Source organism: Pongo abelii, chromosome 4 (genome assembly GCF_028885655.2).
Source record: "Pongo abelii isolate AG06213 chromosome 4, NHGRI_mPonAbe1-v2.0_pri, whole genome shotgun sequence".
Lineage (NCBI taxonomy): Eukaryota > Metazoa > Chordata > Mammalia > Primates > Hominidae > Pongo > Pongo abelii.
The window spans coordinates 161,121,608-161,143,701 of NC_071989.2; positions in this window are offsets into that span (position 1 = coordinate 161,121,608).

Genomic DNA, 22,094 nt, shown 5'->3' on the forward strand with positions numbered 1-22,094 from the left:
CAAAGAATTCTTAGAGTTTCTGTCTCAGACTCTAAATTAACTGGTCTTAGAATGTTTCTTAACATGAACCTTCTCATTTTACTGATGGAGTAATGGAGACTCTGAGAAATGACAGGACTTACTTTATGTCCCCACAGCTAATAAATAACAAAATTTCCTGCAATAATACCTGAAATATTATTACATGATATATTCCTTGTAGTCTCACTGTTTTTAAATTATTTTTGTTGTTTTTAATAAGAGCCTATCATTCAATTTGCATTTTTTTTACACTAAGGAGCATGCTAACCTGGTAGCAATTCATGCTTTATTTAGGTTAGTTGAAAATTTAGGTTAGTTGTTAGTGAGGTCAGAACAGAATCCAGCAAAATTCCTGGGGCAGAAGAGGAACCAGAAGGAGAAGACATGGGGAGTACAGATTGGAATGGAGAACTAACAGTGGGCTTAGCAAGATGGGATTTGTTGGTGACCCTGATAACAGTGGCTTTCATGCAGTGGTGGAGAGAAAGACCTGCCCAAAGTGGGTTAAAAAGTGAATAGAATATGAAGAAGTGAAAAGATACTAATATTACATGGATTTGTTTTTCTCTGAAAGTGAGTAGAGAAATAAAATAGCTGGAGAGAGACATGAGGTCAATGGAAATATTTTAAATATTTTACATATATGCATATATATGTAAAATTATAACATATTTGCATGCTATTGGTAATGATTTCATATTTAGGTGGAAATTGATGGTGAGGAGAAAGAAATGTTGATTATAGGAGTAAAGTCTTGAGGTGGTGAGAGGCAGTGAGACCCTGTAATAAATGGAAGGTTTGGCTTTCCCTAGGTGAAAAATCCAAGATTATGAGTAAAGAAGCAGACAGCTTGAGAGATTTGGTATTGAAAAGATGCAATGGTTATATTTTGGTTGCTTTGATTTTCTTGATGAAATAAGAAGTGAGTCAAGAACTGAGAATGAGGAGAGGGACAGAGTGTTGGTGATTGCAGGATGGAAGAGTGAATTTGTTACAGAAATGTAGTAAAATTGCTGGATAGTGCTAAAGGCCCACTCAAGTTTGACAGTCAAAAATTTGAAGAGAGACAGGTTATACCTGTGTGAGTTTTTCTCCAGCCTCATTCAGCTGCTTGAGTGTAGTTGCAAAATAGATGGACAGTTAAGTTGAACTAAAGTTGGGGTTTTGCCAAACTAGGCTAGAGGAGAAAAGAGGAGCAAGCAATTTGGGAGTATATAAAAGGAGTGATTATACAGATTACTCATGAAATCCAAGAAGAGTAAGGAAGGAACTGAGGACACAAAACAGGTTATGAATTGATAGTAAAAAGTGGTGAGGCCAGTGGGATGGAGGTCCTGATGAATTTGCAGAGGAGAGCAAGGCAGATTCTAAAGTTAACAGAGCTGCAAAAGTAACAGCAGATGTTTGAAAAAAGATTTAAGGGGCAATGCAGTTACTAGTAATGGCAAGGTCTAGTGGTGGCCATGGTAGTGAGTGAATGAGGTGAAGTGAAGTAAAAGCCTGAAGGGGAGATAGTCAAGGGTTTGAATGGAGACCACAGCACTGGTGTGGAAGTGGTCAAGTTGCTGACAGAATATAAAGCGGCGGAGGTGATGAGGGTGAAGAGGTGAGTAGTGGTGAAGAAGGGGTGAAGAATAAGATGGGGAATTTGAGACTTAGGTCTTCAGTGGCTGAGGAAAGCAATGAGGGTGGCAGATGACTGCCACAAGGCAGGAGAATAGTGGTAGAGCTTGATGGCATATGTTTCCAAAAGGGTAGGATATTTGAAGGAAGAAGGAGGCAATAATTGACTATAAATGATTGTAAAGAGCATGGAGAGTACCTAGCCTTACCTCCAGGCTCTGTGTGCAATGTGGGATGTAAAAGGAATAACAGCTCTCACTTGAAAGGCCAGCAAGGGAAGCAGTTTTTACAGGAAGAAACCAAGCTTTACAATGAACACACAACTGGTGGAGGAGCTGTCCCAGTATAGACTATAAGTTCCAGAACATCCAGTAGAAGAGCTGGGAGGGGCATGTTTAATAATGGCTGTGAGATCACATTGGAGATGCGATGCAAACTTATCTGGGTATGATAGGAGATTTAGAATACTACTCAAACATTAGTGTATTTGAAAATCCCCTTGGGATCTTGTGCAAATTCAGATTCACAATCTTGTTGTGGGGTGGGGAGCTAAGAGTCTGCATTTCTAACAAGCTTCAAGGTAAGGCTGATAATACTTATTTGAGGATCATACTTTAAGGAGCAAGGTTTTGTAGGCTTGGACTAGTGTAAGCAGCATTAAGGTTGGAACTTGGGGAGAGGATGCCAGTGATGCATTTGATCAAGAACAAGTGCAGCTCTGGAGCCTCCTTCAATTTGGGAATATTTAGTAATTGTCAACGTTTTTGGAAGATCAATTTTTAAATTTTCTTATCTTTAAATTTTTAAACCTTGTCTGAATCTAAGGCTCATGGGTTGACCATATATTTGTTTCAACAAGTGTATTGTCTTTGTTTCACAGGTGTGCACACATTATTTCAATAGGACTGTTTGTTCCTTACAGCCAGAGACTGTGGGGAATAGTGGAACATTATTGGATCATGAGTCATAAGACTTAATTTCAGTTCCCATTTGTATTATTAACTAGCTATGGAAAGCAGTGGTGAAAATAATTTACCTTTCTGGTCATTTTTATGTGTGAAGTGGGGATAATCATGCCTAGCTGTCAGTGCTATGAGAGTCAAATGAGATGCTTAAAATAAAAATGTGTTGTAAATGGGAAAACAATATAATAACAAGATAATAATTATTGATGGACTGGTATTTTTCTGATATATACCAGCATGGCATATTGGCTGGTGCTTGACATTATTGATCAGTGGCCATGCCACATTGGTAGTTAAATATTTTAAAATATAACTCCTGAAAATTGTGTTTCATAAATTTACTGTTATTTATTCTGTGTCTTTATAAAGCATCAGCAGAAAAATGGGCATGAAATAGTTGTCGAATTAAAGATTTGGTATAACAAGGTGAATAAAATATATGAACACCTATACCAAGGCACACTGAGTGAAAAGTGAAAGTAATTCCAAAAGTCTGTAGAATGAGTTCTTCCTAATGTCACTTTTACCAGGAAGCATTAAGGTGTCAGTTCTTGTTCCCTCACAACAAATTTGAAAGTGACCTCACTGTAATTTCTGGCATTTGTTTCCTCTTTAGATTGTACCGTTCACATTTTGTAGTTGGTTCATGCAGGTACACTCAGACAAAAGAAGGATGCTAGGTACAGACAAGCTATGATTAACCTAACCCATCTATTTTGTTCTGCAGTAGAACTCTTCGTTCCAAAATGTGTTATGGGGACTCATGTTAAAACTTCTTTAAAGACAGCTTGTTCTCTGACAGTAAAAAATATTTCTTTTATTTTTCCTTTTTTTCTTGGAGAGCTTACTTTAGTGAGAATTGATTTTCCCAGCTCTTTGGAATTCAGAAAGAAAGTATGGATTTTGGGGTTCAAATTCTGGCTGTACCCCTTATTAGCTGTAAAATCTTAACCAAGTTACTTAATCTCTGTAAACCTCAGGTTTCTCATTTGTAAGACTGTCATAATTATAGGATCTTCCTCACATGATTGTTGTAAGAATTGAGACAATGTGCCTGAAGTAAGCGCTAGTCACTATTAATGACTATGCAAGAACCTAGATAAAAAATTTGTGTCCTGAATTTATAAAGTCTCTAAATTCAACAGTTAAAAAAAAAACCACTTAAAAATAGGCAAAAGGTTAGAACAGACACTTCATGAAGTAAGGTATACAGATGGAAAATGAGCATATGAGGAGGTTTTCAACATCAATATTCATTAGGAAATGCAAATCAAAACCACAGTGAGGCACAACTTCACACTTACCAGAATGGCTAAAATTCTGACACTGATTATCAATAGCAATACCAATGACTATGCCAAGTGTTAGGAGGATGGAGAGCAAACAGAGGTCTCCTACATTGTTTATAGGAATACAAAATTGTAAAACCACTTTTGAAAAGCATTTGTTAGTTTCTTCAAAAGCTAAACATACCACTACCACATGACCCAACCATGCTTCCCGTGGCCATTTACCCAAGAGAAATAAGGTGGCTGTCCATACGATGCTTTACATACAAATCTTTATGTCTTTGTTTATATAGCTCAAAACTGGAAACAACCCAAATGTCCAGCAACAGATGAAAAGATAAAATGTGGTACATCTATATAGTAAATACTACTCAGCAATAAAAGGAAATTAATTATTGATACATGCACCAATGTGGACGCATCTCAAAATAATTGTACTGAGGGAAAGAAGCCAGATAAAAACAGTACTTATTGTATAACTCCTTTTATGTGTAATTTTAGAAAACGCAAACTATAGTGACAGAAAGTAGAGCAGTGGTTGCCTGGAGATAGGATGGGAAAGGAGTAGAAAAAGGCAAGAAAGGGAGATTACCAAAAAACAAGGGGAAGCTTTCAGGGGAATAGATATGGCCATTATGTGTTGATCATAGTGATGCTTTTACAGGTGTATACACATGTCAAAACTTATCAAATTGTACATTTTAAACATGTAGAGCTTGTTGTATGTCAATTATACCTGGATGAAGTTATTAAGAAAAAAGAGGCTCTCCATATTTTGACCCCATCTTATTAGCCTTGTTTATTACTGAACATTTTATTGCATTGAGTCTATAACCATATCCCTTGCAGGCACTACCCCAAAACATTTCTTTCACTTGTCCATTAAACGTATATTCACTGGGTCCCTGTTATGAAACAGACCTTAGAATAGGAGTTAGGCATCCATCAGTGATCAAGACAGTCCCAGTTTCTTCTCTCATAAGCTTTACAATCTGGTCAGAGACATAAACAAGTCCACTGTTGTACAGTTATGTACATTTATTATTATTGTGTTTATTATTATTTTTATATATTTAGGGGATACAAGTGAGGTGTCTTATATGCATACATTGCGTAGTGGTAAAGTCTGGGTTTTTAGTGTACCCATCACCTGAATAGTGAACATTGTATCTAATAGGTAGTTTTTCAACCCTCACCCCCGACCCTCCCACCTTTTGAGGTCTCCTATACCCATTATTCCACTTTGTATTTCCATGTACTCATTATTTAGCTCCCACTTATAAGTGAGAACATATTTGACTTTCTGTTTGTGAATTATTTCACTGAGGATAATGGACTCCAGTTCCATCCATGTTGCAGCAAAAAACATTTATTTTTTAGTGCTGAGTAGTATTCCATGGTGTGTGTGTGTGTTTGTGTGTGTGTGTATTTTTTTCTTTTAATCCAGTCCTCCATTGCCTGACATTGATTCCACGACTTTGCCTTTGTGTGTAGTGCTGTGATAAACATAACAGTATAGGTTTTTTAAGAACTGTATTATGATTCCTTTCCCTTTGGGTATATACCCAGTAGTGGAATTACTAGATTGAATAGTAGTTCTACTTTCAGTTATTTGAGAAATCTCATACTGTTTTCCATAAAGGCTGTACCAATTTATTATTTTTGACTACTTAGCCTTTGAACACCTTGATGTTATGAGATAATCCTCCAGTGGGGGTTGCTGGGCCTCTTGCACTTAAAATTTAATATAACTTTCAGTGTAGTTATTTGAAATAGTCTTCCATCATTTGAGACCTTCTCCCATTATTCTTGAATGATTTAATGAGTTTATTCTTAGTCCATTGCTACTTTTTGATAGACAAGGTAACAGAAAGATTAAATGCATGCATTCTGAAGTCAGACTGCCTGGGCTTAAATTCACCCCTATCACTTATTCATCTACTTAGCTTCTCTTTGTTTCACTTCCTCAGCATAATAATTGTACCTGTCTCATATAGTGATTGTGAGGATCATTGGAATAATTCAAGAAGTTCTCTGAACAGTTCTTGGCATATGGAGATGCTCAAAATATGTGAGCTGTTTTCATTATTTTGGCTTCCTAAGGTAGCTTGATACCTATATAAAAAACACTCCAGCCAAATGTGGCCAATAATGCTAATCGGAAAGCAACACTGACCTAGAGCCTTGGAGGGTAACTAGATAGGTGTGGATTACATTATCATAGACAAAAAGAGACAGAAATTCAGAGAACCAGTCAGGTGAGACCAAAATACTTGTACTTTTGAACCCCAGAACAAAAGGCAGAATAGAAATTGAGGTAGTCAAAATTCAATCAACACAGGGTAGGTAAAGCAAGCCTATAAAGAGCTTTCTTTTCAAGGTAATGAGCCATGCTTATTTGGGTCATGATTATGCAGATAGGAAAGCTAGACTCAAGCAACATCAAACTGAATGCTAAAATGGCAATTTAATTCTGAAATCAGTGTTGTCCTCCACTGAGGGGATCCATTTATAGTTCTGTACTGGGTAGAAGTTAATATTGTGAGACCTAAGAAGGTAGTGGGTAAATGACTTCCATGGCTAGGAAGAGCATGAGACTTGTGGTAACAGATAGAGGAAAACACACAGAAAGTACAACTTTTGAAATTCATCTTCTTTATTCTTTTTTAAAATTAGCTCATTCTCATCTTAAAACTCAAGATCCAGTAGAAATTTGAATAGAGAAAAAAATAACTAAAACAATATTACCCATTCTCTGAAAGCATATTAACTTGGTTGGCTCTTTAAAGAAAATAGAATATGAAAGGGGCCCATATTCAGAGGTATTACACATAGTGCCATGGTGTCACTTTTAAAGCCATCATATAAAACATTCAATACTTAAGACATTTAAGAATAACGGAAAATTGGTGTTTCTCTTAATGAACACGGAGCCAGAAAGGACCCTTTGTCATCATGCAGGTTTTTTTTTTGGCCTGTGGACTGATTGGCACTGTTATCCCAGAATGCCCAGTGGCACATCAGCATCTATGTGCAGAGCCCATTCAGTGTTGAAAGGGCATGCAGGGGCAGTGACAGGAAAAGAGTGGAGGGCTTTATGCAGCAGATTGATTGCAATGACAGACTTCACTGTTTGCCAGATCCCAGCTAGCGCCCCCTGCATCAGAATCTCCCTATTTCCAAGCTTCTGCTGGGAGGTTGGTTAGTAGCAGGCAATAGATAAGAATAGAAAGGATGCTGACTACAGCCCAGAGGTGAGTGCTATCAGAGATAATTATTAATCCTGAGATTAGAATAAGATCTGGAACTTCAATACCATTGGAGTTGTACGAAGTAGACCATTGAATTCTCTAAGTGGTACACCAGACTTTCTCCCTGTTTTCAGTTCTCCCTCCTTTACTCCCTACATTCATCCTCTCCTTCATTCCCTCTCCTGTGTTTCCAGGAGCCCCTAGAGAATCAGGCACTGGAGAGATCCCAAGATGACTTAGAGTCATTTCCTACCACTGAGAAGCACTGGACAGGGAGTTAGAACAGCAGCTTCTAAGGATCTAGATGACTTAGTGAGGCTCTTTACTTCTTGAGCCCCTAGCTTTATCTCAACAAAAACCTAGGAACTGGAGATGGTTTTATGGTCTTACAGCTCTGAAAGTTTACTAGGTTTTAGATATTATTACTTATCATAAGCAAGGCATTCACCTAAGAATGTCATTTTATTCTCATGAAAATGAAACAGGCAAGTACAATTATCTCTCTTATTTTACATATGAGGGTACCAATACTTGAGGTTGAATAAACTACAGAAGGGTGCTCAGACAGCTAGTAAATGGAAGAATTAGAATTTGACTCCAGGCAATCTGACTCTACACATGGCCAATATACTATATGGCTCTTTTTGAAGCCAGAGGGTTTGTTTTATAGCTGGCATGGCTGGAACTAATAGAAATAGCATAGGTGCATGGGCTCTGGTGTCAGAATTGCCTATGTTCAAATTAGAGTCCTATCACACTTTCTTTTTTTTTTTTGAGATGGAGTCTCGCTGTGTTGCCCATGCTGGTGTGCAGTGGTGTGATCTCAGCTCACTGCAAGCTCCACCCCCCAGGGTTCATGCCATTCTCCTCCCTCTGCCTCCCGAGTAGCTGGGACCACAGGCGCCCACCACCACAGCTGGCTAATTTTTTTGTGTTTTTAGTAGAGACGGGGTTTCACCATGTTAGCCAGGATGGTCTTGATCTCCTGACCTCGTGATCCACCCGCCTTGTCCTCCGAAAGTGCTGGGATTACAGGCGTGAGCCACCGCACCTGGCCCATCACTTTCTAACTAAGCATCTTTGGGCAAATTATTTAACCTCTCTGTGCCTTAATATCAGACTATCAATGGGTTAATAACAAATTTTGGACTAGAAATCATTGCAATACTGAGCTTTGCTTTACAACTCAATAGCCATTGATTTTCTGTCTCCCAGAATATTCCCACTTTTCCTATTTCAGTGCCATAGTGCCTGAAATATCACCATTATAAGGACATTTCTTCAAGCAAAGCATTATCCTTTCAGTAAGTTTCTCTTATTAACAATAAAATATTGGCTAGGATTGAGGAATATACTATGCTAGGAAAGATATGAATAACTTTATGCCATCATCTCACTTATTCCTCACAAATAACATATAAAGTATGTACACATACCATATGTATAATAATAATTATTCCCAATTTACACATGGAAAAGTGAGTCTCAGAGACATGGCCAAGATTACACAAATTGTAACTGGTAGGACTGTGATTTGATCCAGGTTTCTCATTCTAGAATTATTCTCTGAACGATTCTGACATTTTGTTACTAATAAATATGCCTGGAAATAGCATACAGTCATGAATAGCTATACATATACATATATATATATAAATATATATATATTTGTTTCTGTTATTATTTCCCCCATAAGAGGAGGAACCAGAACAGTACAAAGAATGTGGTTTGTGGAGCCAATTAAAAAGAGAGAGTAAAGCACCTGAAAACCAACTTTCCTTTGCTGAGGAGGACTAGTTCTGGAGATAAATTCTCTTTTCCTTGTTTGACTTTGTACCTCATGCTGGGGTTGCTGCTGAGAAACATGGCAGACCTGTTCCACTTAGCATTATAGAGGCTCAGGGCTGGAAAAGAATTTGGAGAGTGTAGCCCTTAATGCTTGTCTGGTGAAGGCATCCTCTTTTTAACAACATGAACTTTTTTTCTCCTTTTGTCTCTGCTGTCACGCCTCCCTAAACGTGAAATCAGTACATCTTTTAGGTGATCTCTTTGACAGTGGTCAGCTCTGCGTCTCAAAGTTCCTTTTTTTAATCTTAAGCTTGACTTTTCCTTCTTTTGTTCTTTCCTGTTGATTGGCAAAAAACAAGCGTGGTTGTTTTTCTATACTATAGTTTTATACATTTTTGGAGGCAGAGATGGCAAATCACATACTCTGCCTTTCTGTCTGGCTGCCATCTTTACTTAAAATCTGACTTATTTATCAGATTTTAACTCAGCATCACTTTCCTGAAGAAACCTGCCCATGACCCAGACAACACCCTTGTTTTATGCATCCACAGCACCCTGAATTCTCTTTTGCAGCCCTTTGTTCACCAGCAATTATACAGAGATAATTATTGTTTCTCACAAGGTATACATTCTATGAGGGGCAGGGACTTGCTGTCTAGTTCACATGTGTATACTAGTCACTGTGCTTATGCATTTTATTTACAGACTTCTATGGAGCATCTCCTGGGTATCAGCCATGGTACTTGTGAACAAGATAGATTTAGTCCCTCACATCGTGGAACTTATAGTCTAGTGGAGTTTTTCATTCTTTTTTTTCTGAAGTTTTTTTTTTTTCTTATAGCAATTGACAATAAGAAAACATTGACCTATGATTTCAATCTATGGTATTTTTCTAAGTGTAAATTGATTCAGAATGGTAGTTTAGACATGTGTTCATTGCTGTGATTTAGTTTATGATCTGCACCTGTCTTCATTTCTAAGAGTTAAAAAGCTGGGGCTGGGTGGTTGGACTGACAGTTGCATAGATGGACTACATCAATTATAGCATCACAGTGAATTGGGAGCCATTCATTGATTTATCTTTTCAGCATTCATTCATCTTTTCTCATTCCCTTTGCAGTTCTGGTTCCACAAGTCTTAGCATTTGGGATAATAAAATCTTTGGCCACAGTGTAGGCCAAAGATTTGGGGTCAGAGTGTCTTGAGTTCTATGATATCCAACCTACCTACTAGCTGCGCAAGCTTGGACCAAACTAAACTCTCCAATTTTTAGTTTTCTGAGAAATATCAATTCCTGCTTCATAGTTGTTTTTTAAAGAGGTTGAAATGAGAAGTAGTAGTACTAATACCATCACCACCACTACCACCACCATCATCATCTAACATGTGACACTTATTATGAGCCAAGAACTGTTCTAAGGACTTCCTATATATTAACCCATTCAATCATATCTATGAAATAGATACTAGTATTATCCCTATTTCACAAATGAGGGAAAGGAAGCACATAAAAGTTAATAAACAAGCTCAAAGTCTCCCAGCTGGTAAGTATAGATCCAGGAGAGAGACCACAGTGTCTGGGTCTGCATTCCATGCTCCCAGCAACGCGGCTGTAGATGCCTCTGGATAATACAAGTAGCGCACTCAAGAAGATGTTCAGTAAAAGGTGTCTTTATGTGGTTAATACAGGTTTGTGACAGCTCAAATTAGTTTGCCCCACTTTTCTCAGGGGATCTTACCAGATAAGAGAAGCGTTGTGAGCATGATGCACTACTTATTTGTTCTCTTGCTCAAATGAGCCCTAAACCCAGGCTTGTACCTGCTCTAAGTGGTCAGATTAACAAACTAAAAGGAATAAATAGGTAAAATAAGGAATCAGGCATGGAATCTAATAAAGGGAAATGAGATTCTGATGTGAAAAATGTCTGCAAGATAATAGAGTTTTGTTCCTGAGTCTTCCACACACGTCTCTTGGCTCTGAAAGCAGAATTGTTCATCAGTGTCAGTTACATCACAGTTCAGTGCCCTTTTGGTTTCCATCACACCAAAAGCTCTGAGATTTAAAATTCTCTTGAAAGAAGGTAAAACCTACCATATGTTTACACTCTCCCACTCTGCATCTCAGTGGTTTCTTTAAAGAGTGGAACAAAAAGAATATTCTGTGCATTTTACCTAGAGTGCTGGTTCTGTAACCATAATAGGGTCTCTGCCTTGTAGAGGGCATGAATTCCTTCCCTGCTTTCTTGTGTTATTCCTGCCCCCACCCCTTCCCAGCCCTTCTTCCAGCCAGCTTTCTTTTCCTTTCAGGAACGGCCCAGGTGCCAAGTCATATTTTTCACTCACTCATTCATTTATAGCAAAATTTTATGGAAGTTTCTACCATGTGTTTGGTGCTGAAGGAAGATAAAAGACAACAAAACAAGCATGAATCTTGCCTTTTAGGTCACATAAGAATTTGTATTATAAGTTCAAGGAAGAGATTTTGAAGAATTTTATGTGAGGATTGTGATCAGATTTGCATTTTGAGAAGATTGCTCAGGCTGCAATGTGGCAGATGGATTGGAAGGGACAAGAGTAAATGCTGTTATAATAGCAAGCAAGAGATGATAGAAATGCCCTGTCTCTCAGTTTTGAAACTGACTTTGCAAAATTTTGTTTTTATAAAACACATCACAATGTTATTGCTTGAAGAATACAGCATATGAAATCACAAGAATATCAAAATGAAAAGTCACTAGGCTTGAAACATATAATACATTATCAGATGCAGTAAAATATTAACTAACCTGAACTCTGCATCAGAAAAAAAAAAGGTGTGGAAAATATCTAAGTTGTTTACTTCAGAAACAGATAAAATAGAAAGTATAAGGACGTTACAGTACAAATTAGAAAAGCCAACACACATTAACTTATTATTGTTCTAGACTAGACTACCTTTGGTACTTAAACTTTTTAAAAAACAATTTCTTCTATCTCATCCAAACGCACTTCATGGGTATGACATCCATGAAGTAGCTTCAACTTACAACATTCAGCAAAATTAACCTTTTCACCTCATGGGGGAAGTATATTTAATAAATGTATAACATTTTCCTTTTACTAAAACTGCAAAATATGATCATTAAGAAACCTAATACTTATACAACTTTACTTACTTAGATCTCCAATTAAAATTGGAATCCTAGCAGCCACAATCTATTTGTGGGCTTGGTGAATACAAAGGTTTAAAAGATTTGCCAACTGACATAGGAATTTAATTACTTCATACTATCTTAAGCGACTTTTCCTTTCTGTTTCCAAAATATAGACACTATGCCATTTCTTCAACATCCTGGATTCCTATAATCACTACCATACCTTATTTATTAGAACCAAATGAAAGCCTCTCTCTTTTTTTTTTTTTGAGATGGAGTCTCGCTTTGTCGCCCAGGCTGGAGTACATGGCGCGATCTCGGCTCACTGCAAGCTCCGCCTCCCAGGTTTACGCCATTCCCTGGCCTCAGCCTCCCGATTAGCTGGGACGACAGGCGCCCGCCTCCACGCCCGGCTAATTTTTTTTTTTTTTTTGTATTTTTAGTAGAGATGGGGTTTCACCGTGTTAGCCAGGACTGTCTCGATCTCTTGACCTCGTGATCCCCCCGCCTTGGCCTCCCAAAGTGCTGGGATTACAGGCGTGAGCCACTGTGCCCGGCCAGCTTCTCTCTTTTAGCAAACAGGTAGAAACTATTTATGTTTCATATAGGGCTGATCAGTTATAACACAACTTATGTTTCATATAGGGCTCATGAGTTAATTCATATAGGGTTGATGAGTTGTAACATAACTTCTTAAGCAAAACTAATCTTTTTTTAAAGCTATCACTCAATTATGATGGAGACAATAGTGTCATCTCGAAAGGTAATGTTGGACTCTAGGCCACCTAGTCGGGAAAATGTAAAAGTAATTCTAAAAACAGTAAGTAAACTATAACTACAAGTTAAATTAAAAATCCCTCTCTAATAGCAAGCATGCTCATTAACTTTCATTTCTTTCCCCCAGCAAAGGTTTGAATATTCATGCAACTCGGTTAAACCAAGGGAACCAAAGCAATTGTTTCACAAGTCCCACCTATATATTTGGATAATATGAGTATAGATAGACTAGGCAAGTAATACTATCAACAATTATTGAATTGGAGTGAAATAGTAAAAATCATGACAGACTTCCAAACTGGGCAGTCTTTGAAATGTCATAGTGGAGCTCAAAATGAATTATGCTGTAATAAAGCTATAGTTATTACCTCTACACAAAAGAAAAAATTAAAAAAACATAACCACCAAATTTATACAACTACTATTGAACATACTTCTTCCTAGTTTTTGAATGTCTTGAAGTTTTTCTAAACAAGTATATTTATCTGAGCATATATATTTATTGCCTGTATATGTACTTATTTTAAAAGACAAATTCAGATATTACAGAACTGAACTCTTTTCACCAACCTGATCTAATATCTACCGACTTCACACAGCAACCCCCTTAATAATTTAAAATTCACAAGTTTTAGTTTAGTTAAAAGGGCAGAGGAAATGCAAATGCAGATTTAGAGCTTTGTATAAATTTCACTGTATTTTTATAAACTTGAAGTTTTCTGTAACACTGTTTATTGATCAAATGAAGGACTTGCTGCTATCTAAAATTTCATAAACATCATTAAAAATTTAAAATTGATATTATACTGAACCTTAAATTTTCAATAGTTCGAAGAGACAGTTTTTACATGTATAGCACACAATAGATGAAACTTAATAGCATACATCCCTAGAATACCAATGACAAGTCCACCAAGATGCATACAAAATTACAGATAAGCATTTCTTCCACTGTTTTTGTTGTGCAGGGAAAAACATTTATAGAAGAAATAGAAATTCAGTTGATGAATTTCAGATATCAGCATCATCTTCAAAAATTTTAACAGTGAAAAATTATGACAATGAATGAGATCTGACCTAACTGACTCCATCTTGCCTTTAACCTCCAAACTATCCTTGTTCATTCCTGGGCATAGACCGAGCTAACTTTGGGAGGAATTTAGTTTATAGCTTAACTTTGAAACAAAGATGATAACAATTCCTCTTTGAAACAAACACCCTCCTTGCCTGGGGACCAGACTGCCTTGGAAAAACTAACAAACTAGCCACAAGATCTGAAATTATGGCTCAGGAGTCATGCAGTCAAGAGGTCACAAGATTCCCAACCTCCCCAATTGCTCTTATAGATAACATTACTATTGTAAAACGTACGATTGGTGTTTGAGGTATTTTTCAGACCCTGCATTCTGATGGATTCGCTGGTACCATCAAGACAAGTAAACTGACTCATCTGGTTTTGTGGCCTCCACTCAGGAACTGACTCAGCACAGGAGGACAGCTTTGACTTCCTGTTATTTCATCCTGACCCAACCAATCAGCCTTCCCCATTTCCTAGCCCCTTGTTTGCCAGGCTATCTTTTAAAAACACTAGCCTTTGAATTTTTAGTGAGGCTGATTTGAGTAATAATAAAACTCGAGTTTTCCATTTAGCCAGCTCTGTATGTATGAAACTCTTTCTCTCTTGCAGTTCCTCTGTCTTGATAAATTGGCTCTAACTGGGCAGTGGGCAAAATGAACCTGTTGGACAGTTGCAGTTTCATATTTTCTTTTTTCTCAATAATTCCTTTGCCACCTTAAAACGTCTTTCTGTAGTCTGGTTAAGTTAGTACCTTTTGGATCTTACCTGGTTAACTGGTGAGTGCCTTGCTTAGGGTCCCTGTCTCATGATTATCTGCCATGCCCAAAATAGAACCTTCTACATATTTATTGCCCACTTCAACATCTGAATATTAGAATTTCAGCATTGATAGAGTCCTTAGAGGAAATGCGGTCTGACCACTTTATTTTGCAGAGCTTAGGGTGGTCAAACAACTTGCCAAAAATCATGTATGAAATTAGTGATAGAGATTAGATTTAATAGCAACATTTTGAGCCGGACACCAATTTACAGATGACTTGAGAGACTACTTAATACTCTTTCCCTCTTGTTTATAACTGGAATCTTACAGTGAAACAGGAGAGGAGTGAGTGGTTTCAGAAGAAAACTATAGAAAGGGAAGGTATGAGGTTAAAAATGAAATAAATATCATTACCTTTTATGACATTTATTATCTAGAAATGGTTTATATTCTGATAGCAGTGAAGATATCTAGTATTTCTGGACTAGCCAGGTCATAATCAAGGGGTCAGGGAGCAGAGATTGTGTGACCCCTTAGGGAAAGTCTGGGGAGGGAACACCTGGCATCTTGGTGATAAGGAAAAATCTCCTTTTTATCCTTCTTTTTCATAAATGGTTTGTCTTTTTCTTTCTGTCAGGCCTGTGCATATACAGAGTTTCTGTAATAGAGCAATGTTTTTTCATGGTCATGTTAATTCATGCACACTTAACTCAGACTTTGTAATGTGGTATCTTTGGATTTGGCATCGAACGTTTGGTTTTGTGACCTAGCTCTCCTATGACATGTAAAATATTGTGCAAATATTTAAATCCCTCTGAGTATTAGTTTCTTCATTTCTGAAATCTCTAAAATTATCTGAAAAGTGATGATTAGCTGACATAGCCATTTTCAGGCTGATTTGTTGTAAATCAGTGTTTTTCGAAGCTTAGTTTGTAGACCATCTGCATCAGACTCTCCTGCAGGTATGTAACAGAACTGCAGATTCCTGGGTCCTCCTCTGGACCTTTAGACTCAGAATCTCTGGCAGTGGGATCTCAGAGTTGGTATTTTACCAAGTGATTCTGATGTGCATTTAAGAACCACTAAATAATTTGGAAAAGTGCTTCATATATTATAAGATATTATATAAATGCAATTTTCAGAAAATTTATTTTTTCCACTCAAACTGCCCTGGTCTTTGCCTTTCCTTGCTAAAAAAATCTCTGTAGAGAACCATCTCTGCAAGGGTCTTGGGCAGCATCTAAACAGCCTAAGGACACATGGACAAAGGCAAACAGCCACCTGAATGAAAATTCTGTAGTCTGCTGAGGCTTGACTCACCAGCCTTTTAAGAAAATGCTATAATGTTGTGGAGTGCGTGTAATATCTGCATGGGGAATCAGGCAGGAAGATTCGGACACGGCACTGAACAAAAAAATTTCTGCAGCTAGAAGAAAAGCAAAATGAAGTTAAGCTCGGTGTTTCATATAAATGCAAGACCTGCACTCTAATGTTTAAAATGTTTAGTTTGTTTACTCACAGAGAGTGAATGCGAAATGTGTACCTTCATTATCTACTGACTAGATTTCTATAGTCTCTCAATTACTGTCTAGTTGGATGACTTCCTTATATTTATTTGTACCTCAAAGTTGGGGAGGAGAAGCTGGGTTAAATCATTTCCTTGCCCCCAGAAGGACACTGCTGGCTTGGTTGAGGTGGGAAACACCTCATATGATGACATGAGCAAAGCACTTGGGCTGGGGCATCACCCCCTTGTCCAGCACTAGCTCATCCTTAAAGAAGAAATGGCTTCACAATTTGCTTGAGTTTTGTGCTGCATGAAAATCTGGTGTACTTTCAGGCAGACAGACTATTTAAAAGCCCAAGGGAAATCTATGTGGGGTTTAACTGCCCATGAGTAGGGTTGCTCTGATAGGAGCTCTGACTTTGAGGTCTATTTTTTCATTCTATACTTAAAAATTTTTTTTTTCACTAAAGAAATTAGATTTTTCTTTGAACAAGCACTAGAACAGGGAAAGCTATAAAATAGCTGGGATTTATGGTCTATCTCAGAGATGATTTTTTTCAACTCATCTAGGCTGAAATTACTGCAGTCTTCCCCTTAGAGTTCCTTTGGAATTTGTTTTCAATTTAGACTGCATACCTGACAAAATAGGATGCAGAATGATACTGCAGTTTCTGAGGAGTAGTCTGGAAAGTTAGACTATGCTATGCTTATAAACAAATTCAAACATATTGGTTGTAAAGCATTATCTAGATTGAGATTCCAATTTTTCAACTGCTCTACCTACAGGTTACATTATTAACTCTTTGTTCAGTGTGTTCCACACCAGGGTCTTAATAGACCCCCATGCTGCTTTGTAAGACACTTTCAGGAGATTCAAAGGTATACTGTAAAAGAAGAGTAGTTATAAGGAGACCTGCATTTTCACTCTGGTTCTGCTTTTCTACAAATTTTATTCTAATCAAATCATGACCTTTTGTCCCTCAGCTTTCTCATCAGTAAAAAAGGGAGGATGTTGAACTAAATCAGTGTTTCTGAACAGGTGTTTTGTAGAGCACATATGAGATACCTAAAACTAATTGCATGCATGAATCAACAATTAAGATCTTTTTAATGTGTTGGATATTCCATAACCTGATTTCAGGATTAAATATTTAGGAAATCTGTGATAACCCAAATCAAGAAGAGCATGTATTCAAAAGCTTGTTATTTGGGTATCTGGGCTAATTGGAAGAGAAGTCTTGGATTCATTAGCCATGCCTGTCATGCAGTTGGGAACAGGGAGGAGCAGTGTGTGCCCCATGTGTAGGCTGACCTGAACCTGACAAGTCCACCTTTTTGGGAGGATGCATGCACACAGGTGGAGTTAGAACCAGAGGTTGCCATATTCTATCAGGTATTTGTGTCTTTGGAGCATTTAGAGGGTCCTCAGGGCAAAATAGTGAAAAAGATGAGCCCATTGCAGAATTGCTGTCTGTGAGAAACATGTACACCTTGATAGAATTACATGTGGTTTGAAACTTTTTAAATTAAATTAAATTAAATTAAATAATTTCATCTTAAGTTCCAGGATACAAGTGCAGGAGGTGCAGGTTTCTTACATAGGTAAATGTGTGCCCTGGTGGTTTGCCATACTATCAACCCATCACCTAGGTATTAAGCCCAACATGCATTAGCTATTTTTCCTAATTCTCTCCCTCCTCACACCTCACCTCCTGATAGGCCCCAGTGTGTGTCCATGTATTCTCATTGTTCAGCTCCCACTTACAAGTAAGAATATGTGGAATTTGGTTTTCTGTTCCTGCACTAGTTTGCTGAGGATAATGGCTTTCAGATCCATCCATGTCCCTGCAAAGGACACGATCTCTTTCCTTTTTATGGCTTCATAGTATTCCATGGTATATATATACCACATTTCCTGTCTATCATTGATGGGCATTTGGGTTGATTCCACATCTTTGCTATTGTGAATAGCAATGAACATAGGTGTCCATGTATCTTTAAAACAGAATGATTTTTATGCCTTTGGGTATATATCCACTAATGGGATTGCTGGGTCAAATGATATTTCTGTTTCTAGGTCTTTGAGGAATTGCCACACTGTAAGCAAAAACTGACAAATGGAATCGAATTAAACTAAAGAGCTTCTTTCTGCACAGCAAAAGAAACAATCATCAGAGTGAACAGAAAACCTACTGAATGGGAGAAAATTTTTGCAATCTATCCATCTGACAAAGGTCTATATCCATAATCTACAAGGAACTTAAACAAATTTATAAAAACAACAACCCCATTAAATTGTGGGGAAAGGATATGAACAGACACTTCTCAAAAGAAGACATTTATGTGGCCAACAAACATATGAGAAAAAGCTCAAAATCACTGATCATTAGAAAAATGCAAATCAAAACCACAATGAGATGCCATCTCATGCCAGTCAGAATGTCAAATATTAAAAAGTTAAGAAAATTCTGTTTTTATTCTGGAATGTTTGCCCCTCTTTCTTATATGGAAACTCTTTTCCTGATCTCTCTCTTTCGTGGTCCAGTTCATGTCCTAGCATTTTCATGAAGCTCTTAAAGAAGATCCCAGCTTACCTTTCCTTTACAGGTACTGTGGTAACTTGCACAGGAATATGCAACACAGTAGGTCATAATAAACAAGAATTGGATTGATCAGTCTATAAATCACTAGCATACTATCAGAAATAAGTGGTATATATAACATTAAGGTAAATATATAAAGACTTTAAATGAGCATTATAAGCAGTCTTAAAATAGATGGTTAATATTGACTTTATTTTCTTTGGGAGTCCGAGTCGGGTGAATCACGAGTTCAGGAGTTTGAAACCAGCCTGGCCAACATGGTGAAACCCCATCTCTACTAAAAATACAAAAAAATTAGCCAGGCATGGTGGCAGTTGCCTGTAATCCCAGCTACTTGGGAAGCTGAGGAGGGAGAGTCGCTTGAACCGGGAGACGGAGGTTGTAGTGAGCCGAGACTGCGCCACTGCACTCCAGCCTGGGTGACAGCATGAGACTCTGTCTCAAAAAATAAATAAATGAATAAATAAATAAATAAATAAATAAAAATAAAAAATAAAAAATATCAATTTTAAGTGAAATGTGTCTATAAAGAAAATTTAGAGGAAAGTGAACAAAGAGAAGGATTATATTGCTGTCTAAATGCCTTTTTCCTCACTGACTACTAAAGCCTACAGTCTGAAAAAGAAAAAAAAATAACTTCGCAAAGAGAAATGAATGAGACTTTTCTGAACCTCATCAGGAAATGCTGATATCTAGAGTCTGCTGTTAGCTAGCATATCATTTAGAGACTGAGGAAGGATACTCTTGGCACAGAAGTGTGGATGGCCAGAAAATTAGGGTTATATAATCAGCTTTGTGTGAGAAAACTGAGTCAGGAAAGCAAGATATACTTCAACTAGAAATGAGTCAGACAACAGATTTTGTCTCAAACTCATTTTCTGATCTTACAAAGAATCACTGCATTGACTCAGGTCAGACCTCTGGGAGAATAATCGAACAATTTCACATGGACCAAATGTACTGTCTCTTCCCTTCTACTGAGAGAATTAGCATAGATATCCTACTATGTCCATTTTCCTTCTTTCTGGCTTTGTGCTTACATTCAATTTCCTCATCTAGAATGTGAAGATGATAACAAGCACCATGTAGGATTTTTCCAGATAATTCAATGAGATAATGTATGTGGGTGTGGTTTATAAACTATGAATATAAAACACTGTAAAACCATATTCTTCTACTATAGTTTTCTCATTTGATTGGGGATTAAGTAGAATATCTTATACTGGAAAAATTCAGAAAAGAACAAGAAAAAGTATGGTTTATTGAGTAATCTAGTTAGATGTGAATCAGGGGAAGAGAAAACCTATAGTTCAGCATACTTCCTTTTTAATCTACATGAGGTTGATTGTTTCTTTTTAGAAGAGGCCCATGTATTAGAATGTACCATAAAAAAGAAACATGGGATAGCCCTCCTTTCCCTTTCCCCTTGCCAAAGACCTGGAGATTCATTTAACACTTTTCTGAGCTCCTACTACATATCAGGAAGTATTCTGGGTGCTGGGAAACAGTGGTGAACAAGGCAGATAAGATTTGCACTCTTTTCAGTGGTAATAAAGAGTAGATAGAAAAGACAATCAATAAATTAATAAAATGCTATCAAATATTGAAAGGCATTGTAACAAAACAAGCAAAGGGATGTGATGGATGCACACAGGGCTGTAGTGGAAGGTGAGGTTGCCATGAAAATGTGACTCTTAGATCTTCTACCATGAAGAACATCATTGATTGATAGTCCCAGCTTCTGCAGTCTGAAGCCACCACCATGCTCATGCTGAGATCGCCCTTCCCCAGAATGCTCCCAGCCAGTGGCTGAACATGACAGGGATACTAAGGCAAGCTCCTTGCTGTGAGATGCAGGACTCCTCCACTCATGACTCTGGCTCAAGGGCTTTCTAAAATGTATCAGAACTACTTCTATGGACTAAGATGCTTCCTACTCAGCCTTCTTTCCTTTCCTCTCTCTTTCATAGGGATCAGACTTACATCACAGTGTGATATTTTCTCCAGCACCCTCACAGGTGTTTCCTCCAATAAATCTCTTGGCATCTGCTTCTTGGAGGACTTTAACTAACTCAGAATTGGTCATTTCAATTTGTGTCAGACAATGTTTGTTGGAGGAGGAGATAATTGATCTGAGATCTGGAGAAATAGCATTTCAGGAAGACAGAGCATCAGGTGCAAAGACCTAGCAAAGGCAAGAATATGCTTGGCATGTTCAAGATACAGGGAGAAGGCCAATGAGCTGGAATGTGGTGAGTGAGCAAGAGATTTTTGGGAAGGAAATTCAGAGAGAGAAGTCGGGGCCAATCATGTAAGATCATATAGGCTATGGTGACGAAGTTGGATTAAGTATGACAGGAAGCCAGTGGAGCATTTTAAGCAGGCCAATAACATGGTCTGAAATAGAAGATACTTTCTACAGCTATGCACTCTGCAAACATACAGTATTTTTTGATGAAGAAAACAGTGATTTCTGGAAGTGAGTCTTTCTCAGGCAGATCCTGCATCTGCCTGTGTCTTAGCCACCATAACCTCTCCTTCCTTTGTCTCTCTGGGACAGGGAAAGAAAAAGGTAAGTTTTGATCCAGATGACTGGGAGAGTTGAGAAAAGCCAACCACAATGACTTTACCCAAAGGCTTTTTCTTGTTGATATTCTTGACATCAAGTTTGGGAAAACAATTTCAAATTGGTCAGTGTGTCTATTATTAGAAAGTCTTTAATTCCATCTATATAATTTCTCATTGGGTCTGGGTTTTATTCAACAATATCCCATCTCTCTTCATGTTTGTCTATGGTGAAAATTTTAGATCTCTGTTCTTCTCTTATATATTCTGACTGCATGCAGTACTTTTCAATCCTCATCACATTTGTCCAGCACAGGACTTCTGGATTGTCTATAGCTCTCTTCTTTACACAAGAAAATTTTGCATTATGTAGAACAAATGCAGTTGAATATCAGTCACTTAATGCTGACTGACATTGCTCACATATTGTTGAGAACATGCTCACATGTGCAAACTTCTTGTTATTGCAATAAGGCAGATGCCCATCCAGAACACCAATAGTATGATGTGTGGGGCATATCTGGAGGATAAGCTCTTCTTGAGCTATTTTTTTTCTTGTTTAATGGGAGTGACCACTCAGTCCATAGTAAATTAGTTATTAAACTGCTATCATGGGCCAACCTCTGAACTAGGTGATGGGGATACAGTGGTGGTGACCTGCATGTACAGAGCTCCTACTCATGGATGTTCATATTTGGTTGAAAGGAAAGGGTGTGGAATAAGGGAAGAAATA